The 12,081-nt window shown below is 44.1% G+C and overlaps 1 protein-coding gene across 1 annotated transcript in view; it reads left to right on the forward strand.

Annotated features, from left to right (window-relative positions):
* cep112 (centrosomal protein 112) overlaps nt 1-12,081 on the forward strand; it is a 110,532-nt gene that overhangs the window by 63,768 nt on the left and 34,683 nt on the right. The window lies entirely within an intron of this gene.

The raw sequence follows: 12,081 nt of genomic DNA on the forward strand, positions 1-12,081 counted from the left end.
TTAAGTTCAACATAGAACTGCTAAGACCAGGTAGGTAATTCAATTAGGTTTTAGTCAAAATCGTAATCATTTGAATAGTAGTGGGAAAGGATTAGGACGTGGTTCTTGCATCCCTGACTTCTTCCAATTTTGCATCTGCCTCCACTCGTAGGAATCTCCACACCAACTTCTTGTAATTATCCATAACCCAGTGGTTGTATGTGCATCATGCAACACTTGGTTTATAGTTGGCTCATGACTACGAATCATTGTGCAGTCTGTTTGTATGTACAGGAACTTTGCGAGACTTTCAAACCTTTTCAATTAATATTTTTAATAAAAAATGCACCATCAAATAAGTAAAGTTAGCAATCTCCCACTGCATATCATTTGACCTCAAGCGCCCCAAGATTGGGAAACACTGGCTTTGAAGTATCTTTACACATTTAAACTCATTAAGTTGTGTGTGTGTGTGTGTGTGTGTGTGTGTTTAAGTGTGTGAATGATAGTCAGAGTGTGTCGCTGGTTGTTTGTGTGCATGGAAAAGTGTATGTGTGCGTAGGCATTTGTCTGTGTGTGTGTTTGTGTGTATGTTGTCTTGGGAAAGTGTGTTTGTGAGACTGTGCACATGGGAGAGTGTGTTTGTGTGAATGTATGTGAGTGCAGGCTTGGATGTATGTAGAACTGTGTTTGGGTGTGTGTGTGTGTGTGTGTGTGTGCGTGTGTGTGTGTAATTGCATGAATGTTGGAGTCTGTGTGTGTTTAGGTGTACATGTGTGTGAGAGCGTACTTGCATGTATGAGGTGTGTGTGTGTGTGTGTGGTCACGGTGGGGAGAGGGTTATTGTAAGGGATGGAGGTTCTCCTTGGGTGGACTGTGAAAGTTTGTGGTTTGGCTGTGTAGCCAAAGACCTAAATCTGTGAATCCATCCTTCCAGTTGGCTCACACAAAAACTCCAGTAAGCTAAGAAATGTGTCGAAACCCACACTGACATTCCATTAGCCTAAACGTGGAACATTCCACACTTTTCTCATTTGGTTGATCGGGATTAAATCAAAGGCCTACAGCTACACTTAATCAACACAATCAGAGGGGAAAGAAGATTGCAGGAACCTGGTTGAAATAACAGGTCATATTTATGAATGTTAAGAGATGAGAGAGGATTTATTGAGGGACATGTGACTGAGGACAGGCGCTAGATATAATGAGACCTATAATGAGAGAAAACTGTAGACCTCGCTAAAGAGCCTGTGGGAAAAAGTTTTAAGGTCAACTGAATCAAATTGTTTCAGATTGTTGCGTTGGTGTCGGAGGACAGCGCAGCGGCATTGTCATCCGTCTGTGCTTTTTAAAAAGATTCTTCTCCATTCTTAGGATTTGATCTTCATATAATGTTATTTTAGTCTCTTTAGTTGCTGCAGCATCAGATATGCATTATCCCTAACAGCCCTGATTGTCATTTATTGTTAATTTAAGTGCTTTTGAAAGAGGTGTATTCTGTTAAACGCATGCTGATTGGGCCTTAGTGAGTTTCAGCTGTGATGGTTCTCTAATAGTTGGATATTTTGCTATACACAAATCTTCTGAACGTTTATCAATGGCATGTGAGGCTACGTTGATCTGGGCTATCTCTGCAAGCTTCACCTTAACCCTGACATTTGTAAAAGCTTAGTTCAGGACTAAAGCTACAGGGCAAAGACAAAGGTATCCTCTAAATGTTTGTCACCAATGGTGTACCATGGTGTCTGTTCCATATTGCTTAATCCTTTGTTCTCTTTGTTCGCACTAACCTGATAAACTGCACCGGGCACTTTATCATATTTACTCCCCCGGTCAACTGGACCAGGTCTTGGGGTAATCACCCATAATCCCTTGCTGGTCCAGCAGGAAGCAGACCGAAGGTGGTGTTGATCAGAACCTAATCCCCCAGCAGGGCCCATCAAAGAAAGCCCATTTCATTAGAACCCACCCCGGGCCAGCTGCACGGCATTAGCCTCGGAATGCAGGGACCTCCGAAGCGACCGGGCTGCCATTTTGGCTCCATATGGTACACAGAACCAGAGGTAGTCGCAATAGAGACAGAGAGAAGAAGGGCCATGTGAAATCAGTTTTATTAGTTTGGCTGACAGGGAGGCTGTCAGTGTGGTATTTGAAAGTCAGACTTGAATCTCTCTGCCTGTTTTTTTGCACAGAGCGATGTGTGGATGTGTTGAACCCTGATGACAAATCAAAATCGAAAAAGGGATTGAAAGCAGTGAGGTGGGGGAGGGGTTGTCACTATTGAACTTTGTTATCGCAATGAGCAGCATGCTCCTTTTACCGCTTCTCAAAGAGAAGAATGATTTCTCAGTTCAGTTTCTCTTACTGTCTCTTTTTTCATAAAAGAAAAAATAAATTTAACCGCGTTTTTCTTTTCACACATGCACACACCCTGACAAACACTTTCTCACACACACACATACACCCACACACATACACAAACATTCACACACTTTTCTAATCTCTCTCCAAGTTGGATTCGGACGAGCAGAGAGTGGGGTTGGGGGGTGTTTGGCTATTTCGCTTGGGCCCCGGCTATTTCATGTGGGATTGAAGTCGGCCAGGCCTTCAGATCCATATTGACTCATTCTGCCTGTTTTGTAGGCCTAAAAAATCTTTCTCATACTTCTGATGCAGAAAGAGAGAAATGCTGTGCTCTGCAGTCTGTCCGGACCCACCAGCCTTTATGTTTTTCTTCTTTATTTTTTTTCCTCCTAGATCCTGTGAGAGAAAAAAGAAAACAGGCCCGAGAAATCCATTAAATCCATGAATGGGCTCTCATCAAAGATGCATGCGTTTAAAGGAGAGGGAGTGGGGGGGATGGAGGAAGGCAGTTGGGAGAATGACTGAGTGACTATTGCGATGAAATAATGAGAAACAGAATATCACGAGACGATAAGATCAGGCCGTTAAGATTGTTCCATGCAGTCAGAAGTTTGGTGAAAAAAAAGGCGTACTGCATCAGAGTACACACAAAGACAGAGTGAGGAACTACGAGAAATAGGAGAGAGATAGAGGGAGGGAGATAGGAGAAAGATGGAGAGAGAGAGGAAGGGAGGTAGAAGGAAGGAATAGCAGGCACTGTAGGGGAGTTGCATATACTAGTTTATCTCGTACGCAAGTCTGTAAATGTGTGGATATAACGTGTTGGTGTGTGTGTGTACACGTGAGGATAAACTGTTGGTATGGGTGTATCTATACTTTGTGTGTGTGTCCACATGCATGGGACTGTGGTCATGGGTGATATAGTCCTTCATCCTGCCAATCTGCCCTCTCCACTAAGGGGCCATTTGAGACCCAACCCCCAAACCACACACACACACACACACACACACACACACACACACACACTTGCTTTCGTAAGTCATTATTTCTCTCTGCGTCCCTCCTCTATCTCTCCCTCCACAGGGTCTTCAAGAACGTAAGAAGTATCTAGGAAGAACTGAGTCCGTAACATACACCCATAAAGTCATCAGGGCTGTGCTTCAAAGCAGGCAGTCCGGGAACAAAAATATACAGTGAATTTATAATGTATATACATTTACAGATATACACTTTGTGTATAGAGAAAGACAGGGCGAGATATACAGAGAGAAAGAGATTTATAGATTGATTCCTGGTTTTGACTCCCAACTGAAGGCTTCCATGTGAAAGCTGCCTAACCTTCTTAGGTTGCTCCTCAAATACTTAATGTATCCGTATTCACTGTAGGTCACTCTGGATCTAAACATCATTTAAATTACACATTAGTAAATGGGTAATATTTTCTTTTTCATATCACAGACACAAAAACCCTGTGTGCATGTAAAGATATACATATGAACACACACTGGTCCTCACTAGTTAAACACGGCTTCAACTTTACGATACCCAATTTACAAGCCAAATCTCATGAGTGAAAACTTGAAAGCCTTCTTATCTCCCCTGATATCCTTCATGTTGCTACAGTAAAAAAAAAAAAAAGGTCAGAAATTCAACTGCTGCAAAACAGCCGGTTAACAATTAAACAGGGCCTTCGCACTGCCGCACCGGCCATATCTTTGTTTCCCTTTGTTTGATCGATAAGACTCAAGCCTCCCCGAAACTCTCCCTTCAAAGTAAAAGTGCCCTTTCACGGAAAGTAATCAGTTCGTCAAATAGATACACTCTTTTAGTCTCTTAAAGTTTGCCAATGCGTCTCAAACAAAAGCTCTTTCCAGCCTAGTGATCCCCGCTGCCCCCCAACGCCCCAGTTGTCAACACTAGAGATCGGACTTAGCGTCCTCAAAACAATAAATCAAGTGGATCAGGTCTGATAACACAACCTCAATACAGTCTGGGAATCCCGGGGTCATATTTGCTCCTGTGTCTGCGGGCACGCGGGGCCCCTTTGAACCGCCCGGCGCACTGGACGGTAGCTGTGCAAGCGTACGCTGTTGCGTGTTCTCTGTTGACCCCCCCGCATTGTGCGCGCCTGCGCGTACGTGTGTCCATAGGACTGGATTTGTTTTGGTGGGCTGCCTGCTAGCATGGCTCGGGTTGTGTGTGCTTTCTAGGAAGGACCGTTTGGTATCACTCTCACATGTTTGATTGTTTAAGAGCTTGTGTCAACGCAGACATGTAAACAGCACTGTTGGGTGTGTGTGTGTGTGTGCGTACGCATGCGTACGTGTGTGTGTGTACCCCGTTGTAGGAATTGTGGATTGTGTGTGTGTGCGTGTGTGTGTGTGTGTGTGTGTGTGTGTGTGCAAGAGAGAGAGTGTGCATGCAAATGGGCGTGTGTGTGTATGAGTGTGTGTGCTTGCTTGCTTGCTCTTGCCTCAGATCAAAGGGAAGGGGCATTTCATCAGGCACTAACTAGCTGTGACAACATCTCCTGAAGGCAGTCCTCAGCCAATGAGGGAGCCGCTCTGTTGCCTTGCAGGAGCCAATCAGTGCTCCCCGTGCCAGCCTCAGTGACCCTCCAGGCATGCCCAGTGAGTCCACTCGCAACATGAAAGTCACAGCGCAACACACACTCACACTCACACCCATGCCCCAAACCTGGTTTGGCGCTGCATTAGAGAGCCAATTGGTTTGTTCCCCAAAACTGTTTATTAAAGGGGTAAAGAAGGGTTGTTTGCACATGAGAGAAGAAAACCAAGTTTCATTCAATATTTCCCAAAGAAGGAACAATCAGTTCCATTGGAATTTTCGTTTCACCAAGTTCAACAGGCATTCATAGCTTTGTCTTTCCTTGTTTAGACTTGTTTTTCCAAATACACAGTCCTCAAGAGTGGCCTTCAGACGACTATAGCCAGGGGGATGGGTTAAAACGAGCCTATAATCACCTGAGACACCACACGCAGAGCTGTCAGCAGATGCATCAAAACATTTTCGGCAGAATATCTGACTTATCCCAGGCGTAGATGTGATGTTCACTTGCAGTGACAGCGGCGTTAGGTTCACAGGTGAACATGTCCTCCCCCGCATGTGTGCGTGTGCGAAACTGGATGCGTCGAATTTGTTGACACGAGGGTGTGTGTGTAAACCGTATTTGCTCATTGCACCACCTATGGCCCCCGGTGCCACAGCGACCATGACAGCGAAATAGAGAGCAGGAGAGGTAGAGAGAGAGAGCGAGAGCTTGAGAGAGTCAGAGTCTGAATCACACAGCAGATGAAAGAGTTGGAGCGACGTCTTGTCCAAACCATCCACTAGGAAGAGAACTTCACACAGCTCCTGAGCACTTCATTTAAAAGTCGCAGGGAAGAGGGGACAGGAAACACGAGCCTTCTAATTCACATTCAAACACACTTTGAAACACACTGACAACAGGAGCAACAGGCTGGCGCTTCAAATTACAGTTGGGGTCAAAGTGTGTGTGTGTTTGTGTGTGTGTGTGTGTGTGTGTGTGTGTGTGTGTGTGTGTGTGTGTGTGTGTGAGCGCGTGCGCGGGGGGGGGGAGATAATAAGTGGTTCTTCAGGGTTCAAGGTCGTTCTTTTGTTCAATCGTTACAGTCCCCGGTGTCCCACCTTCACATTTAATGGATGGATGCTGCAGAGTCTCTGATGTGTTGGTGGAAGGACTCGGGGGGGGGGGGGGGGGGGGGGGGGGGGGGGGGGGATTATTATTCCATGACATTCAGTCTGATACCTGAATTGATTGAGTTCGGTATTCATCAGTATTATGATGTCACTCTTAGGGCTGTGCGATTAATTGAATTTCGATAGCCATTTCGATTTTAGCTTCAAATGATCACAAAACTAATATAAGTTATAAGTTTTTTTTGGTTTTTTTTATACATTTTTCATTAAATTTTTTATAGAAAGTGCAGAACAGCTGGATACATATCTGTTCATTATTTTAGATTTGAACATTTTCTTCTTGACCATTTTGTGTATTTTTTAAGGCGAAATTTCAAAGTACTCAGTTACAAAGTGTTTTTTGGGAGAGAAATCCTGAATAAATACATCATGTTTTCAAACTCAAAAATAATCGTTTGAATAAACGTGATTTCAATATTGACCTGAATAATCTTGATTGTGATTTTTTTCCATAATCCAGCAGCCCTAGTCACTCTTTGCGTTTCTTATCTCAGGGGCCCTGATTAAAAACGACACCACAGCAACCCAAGCCCATATCCTAATTCAATAGCGTCACTTCAGGGCTGCGTTGTTGTGATTATAGATAAGACATTATTCCACTGTAGAAGCGAGAGGAAACTATGTTGGCTGTATCTTGCATGCAAGCAGGTCATCCATTGTTTTTGTGACTGTGTGGTAAATAGTGTCTATAATAGAGACCATCTTCTGTGCTCCTCCTGACCAACTCGTTTTAGCAGTGACTTTTTTCACTGCCTTATAGCTGAATGGTGGAGGGGAGAAAGCTCCTCATTATCGCCCCCTACAGGTTCAAATACAAGTCTGCTTCCTAACCCTCACCACCACACACACACACACACACACACACACACACACACACATACTGACACACACACACACAGACACACACACACACACACACACAACCACATATTGATAGAGCAGGCTGCTCTTTGTACTTTCCCTCTCTGTGGTGCAGCTGAAAGACCTGCTCTCCTCCTACACACACACACACACACACACACACACACACACACACACACACACACACACACACACACACACACACACACACACACACACACACCTCTTCAAGGTCATCAAATGAAACGACTTGCAGGTGGTCCGGCTCTTCATAAGACATCAATGGCAGAGCAGCTGATGAACTGCGTCCACGGCAACGCAGATGCTCTCATAGGACGCCCCCCCCCATTCTCTTCCCTCCTCCCCCTCCCCCTGCCTTCTGATCCTTTACAAATGCACCTTTTCACTGTTTTTTAAGTGCAACACCCCTCAACCCCCACCCCTAACCATGGTTAAAGAGTTATGTTAAAGAGTTCCATGATTCTCTGCTCATTACTTATTCATGGCATCAACTAAACAGTTGTTTCTTTGGTGGTCTTGTGGTGTAGTTTTGTTTATAGACCGGGGTCTTTCTGGCGACGTTACAGGATGACGTTGGACTCACTGCACCCGTTGGTAATATTTGTAATTGGTTTTCTGGTGGCTGGCACAAGCCTGCTGCTGTTGAGTCTGTCTTATCGCTGGTGCAGCTCTCACTCGCCATGGTTTGAAATATGAGTGTAAATGTGTGTGTTTCCTCGTCTGTATATTTCATGCATGCAAGTGTGTGTGTGTGTGTGTGTAATGCGTGTCTGTATGTGTGTCTGTAATGCACGCGCGATGTGCTTGTGCTCAGCCACGATTCATTGATTCTTGCTTTGGCCGCTGTGTGTGTATTATGTGTTGTGGGAGAGAGGAAGAGATTCCCGACTGACACACACACGCGCGCACACACACAAGCATGGTTAAGACGGGAATCATTACAGACAAATGTGAAGATAATGCTTCAAAGCTCGGTGTCCCTGGCAAATTTACGGTAAACTGCTTCAAGAAACGAGCGTTTGTAAAGCGTGCTAGCGAATGTTTTGAACCCTAACTCCTCCTCACTGACTGCCCCACCCTCATTTATTCCATCCTATTTTCTTTATCTTTGTTTTTTCAACTGTTTCCCCCCCACCCAATTCAGATGTGTAAAACAGAGGGCATGTTTCTTTTGGGATGGGAAGAATATTGATATTCATATGGTATTTGTACAAGACACAATGCAGCCCCCTTTTTTGAAATCCCCCCCCCCCTCTTTGTTACTTCTCCATCCTGTAATTAATATCTTTACATAGTTATGGGTGGAGTCATAGGGTTGTTGTTCTACAATGTTCCAGCATGTTTTTTTTTGATTTTTTATTTTGTCACATGACCCTTGATTGCTCTGGAGAAAAAAACAGTGGAAGAGGCGAAGAAAAATGTTTGATTGGAAACATATCAGCCAACAATTTCATATGGAAGCAATGTCTTCTTCAAAATGTTTTGAGGGGAGGAGGTCGGGGGGGTTTCACCCTTGAATGAGCAAGGCTTTGTATACGGTCTCTCTCGCTCATGTAAACATAACCGCAGCTGCATAAATTGACAATTTACCAACAAGTCAAAGGGCTGTAGAAATATTAGATGTGAGATGATGGATCGAATTAAGTGTGAATATTATTTGCATGAGATTCAAAAATCCACAAATGTAAATTACGTCTGTGAAGTTAAAGAAAAACTTAATATACACTTGGAAGTAAAGCTTTTTGAACAGCAAACCATATTCTGTGAATTAATATCCACAAATGTCTATTGCTGTGTCCTACAACTCTGTGACCTGTGATGTGTGTCCCAACAATCTGCTTTCTGCCCATTTGTCAAGCTCCTTCTGTGGATACAAACTAGTGCGCTGCGAACATCTAACAATGTTGCACGTGTGGATTCTTTAAAATAGATGCAAGCCATTCTTGCACAGAACTCACTCCAAACACAAGATCTCTTTCACGCCGGCTCACAACGAGAAGTGGCCCCTACAGTCACAGGGTATCTTCCCGGGAGCTGGAGTGATTCACCGAAGATCATTCGTCTCCATGCGTCTCTGTCTGCAGACCGAACTGTGGAGTTAACGAGGAACGAGGAATCATGTGTTTGACAATGTGGCTTCCGCTTACTACACGTTCCTCGCAGCTTACATAGCGACTCTGGTTGGGGCAAAGATTTCACCCCTGCACCTAGTGCAGGGCTGAACTCTATGTTATGTGGGGTTGGCCTTTTCATTTCCTTTCTGTCCTGTTTGTGACTGTGTGTGATTATGTGTGTGTTTGTGTGTGTGTCTGGCTTGGATCCAACTTTAGATTGGTAATTATTTCCAATAAGTGACACATGTCTTGCCTTCAGATTCACTACCACTCTCTTTAAACACACACACACACACACACACACACACACACACACACACAATGTCTCTCACACACACAAACACACAAGGGTAAGCGTGTCCACATACATACACACACTCACTGACACTTCAAAGCAGTCACACTCTATACCGCTAGGATTAGGATGCGATAGAAGAGCTTGATAGAGCCTCAAAGTGCCTTCAGCACCAAAATGCCTTTGGCAGAGCACAGGTAGTCTGTTTGAAAGCCCTTGCACACCCACACAAGCACGCGCACACAACTGCACGCAATGTACACATGCACACATATGGCTGCTTTAAATGGAGTTGTGATGGCTGTTTTCCTTACTTCTGTGGGTCTTCTAACATATTCCGTTTTCTTCCGGCTCATGTTTCGTTGCTAATTTTATCCGTTTGTTCGGCAGATTTTTGGTTTTAATGCATTTGATGGCGTGGTTTCTCATATCCTGTTGTTTTAAGCTCCTATTTATGTGTCTGTATGTCAGTTCTTATGTGTGTGCCTTTTTGTGTGTGTGTGCGTGTGTGTGTCAGTCTCTGCATGTTTTTTTGTGTGTGTGTCAATACGTTTGTGTCTGTGTGTGTGTGTGTCAGTCTTTGCATGTATGTCTCTGTGCGTGTGTGTACCACTTGTGGCTGTGCATGTGTAGAAGTGAACTCATTCCATAAGAATTGTTCAGCCTGTTTGTCTGTTTTGTAGTCAATATGTCCACCTACACTGTCCCCAACCCCTGCGCCTCCCACCCACCTCACTCACTTCTATGTAAAAGTTTAAATATGTGAATCACCCCTAATTCAACGTTTTACACACGTTTTACTCACATGGTCACGCTCATACACACACCTCATGAACGGGCCAGCAAGGGGCTCACACTGGGAGTTATGGTTTCTCACTTCACCGCCACATTGAGGCCTGGATTGTTCGGGGCTGCTTGTTTATGTGTGTTAGTTTTTTTGCTTTGTGATCGATATTGAAAGACATCTGCTGGGCAGAAACACATAATTTTGGGTGTTTCATAAGAATATACTGCCTTTTAGACTTTTTACTACAATCTCATGCATGTATGAAAAGTAATAATCAACAACAGATGATAACATGATCATTGGGTACGGCTTTGTAATTGTTTTTTCATCTGCCTTTCTTTTCGATTTTGTGTTTTTTTTCTTTCTTTTCATTTTGTTATTCTTTTGTTTTTGTGCTTTGTCGCCAACATGTAAAGCACCCTGGGTCCTGATGAAAGGTGCTTTAAAAATGTAATTTATTATTATTGCTTGTTTGATTGGTTGCAAGTATTTTGCAGAGAGTACCAGTTCATTTCAGAGAAAGAGATGGCTCCAGATCGACTCAGATCTTCATTGGCCCCTGGAGTTATGATTAGTAATAAACCACAGCAGCAGCAGATGTATAGTATGATGCAGTGTTTCTGCCTCTCAGTGCCATGTCATGCGACAGCTGATCAGCTGCACTGGCACACACAGCATGGAGTCATGTGAGGAAGTTCCCCACCTGACTCTCTCCCTCTGTCTCTCTGTCTCGGAATTCAGGATCCAGAGGCTTTCTTGGCAAATGACATATGATATAAAATATGAATAAATATGTTGATAAATCAATGATATAAAATCTCTCTCTCGCTCTCGCTCTCGCTCTCTCTCTCATTTCCTCGGCATCCCCAGGGGACAAATGGTTTGTGTTCATGTGTGGGGTGGTGACAGGTGTGTCCGGACACCAGTGTTTGTCAGGAAGTGGGAAGCAGAGGCCAAACAGACCTCAGGTGTTGACTGGCTTTGATGGGGTGTGTGTATTCTGCGCTCACTCCAAACCGTGTATGTTAGTGGGTTGTCTGTCAGTGGCTGCCAGGCTCAGTACAATAGACCCAAAGCGTGCGCGCGGGCATGTGAGTGTTTCAAGGGTAAGCAAGCTTTTCTTTTATAAACGTGTTTTCCTAAAATGACATCAATCTTGGTCACAAGTTCTCTCTCTTAACTTATTTATTTATCCGCCGCTCTCTATTAGTTTGGTAAGGAAGTCATTGTTCTGCGTAGCTGCAAGTAATGGTTGATGTTGGGCCTTAAAGTATCACTGTTGTTTACAGTTCACTGGATTTCACTAATAACCCATAATCCCTACACTTATAACACGTATAACCACATCTAGTCTTGTATTATCCCGGTGAACTTTTCACTTCGCACCTCGGTCATCACCGTGGTGATAATAATCTTCAAGGTGTGTTGTGGGGGATGGTCACATAACAACATGGCCGCCAGCGGTGGATCAACGCTGTGTAGTGAAACCTAATGCCTTACTTAACAGCTCATTATGTCCCCGCCAGGCGTGGCTCTTCATTTAACCCCCACACACACACACACAATCGCAGCAGAACAAGCACACACAAGCACGGAATACGGTGGCCAAAACAAAAAAGATACTGAGAGGAATAATGGGTTTTAATGACTCGGTGAATGCAATTATATCAGGTAAAGAAAGTGGTCAATAAATGCAACAAAAAAACTACAATGTTTCCCACGGTGGTGGAAAGAGATCTTGAAATGATAACCTCCCCGGGGCCTGGAGATGTAAGGGACTACAGTGTGTGTGTGTGTGCGGGGAGGGGGGGGGGGGGGTGGTTTAAGGGTTGATAAGTTTATCGAAAGGTTATACAAATGTCATGCCTTTGTCTCTGAGGGCAGAGTGATTATTGTCAGTAAGATTGTTTTGTGGAAGA

This window comes from Pollachius pollachius, assembly GCF_949987615.1.
Source record: "Pollachius pollachius genome assembly, chromosome: 11".
NCBI classification, from domain to species: domain Eukaryota; kingdom Metazoa; phylum Chordata; class Actinopteri; order Gadiformes; family Gadidae; genus Pollachius; species Pollachius pollachius.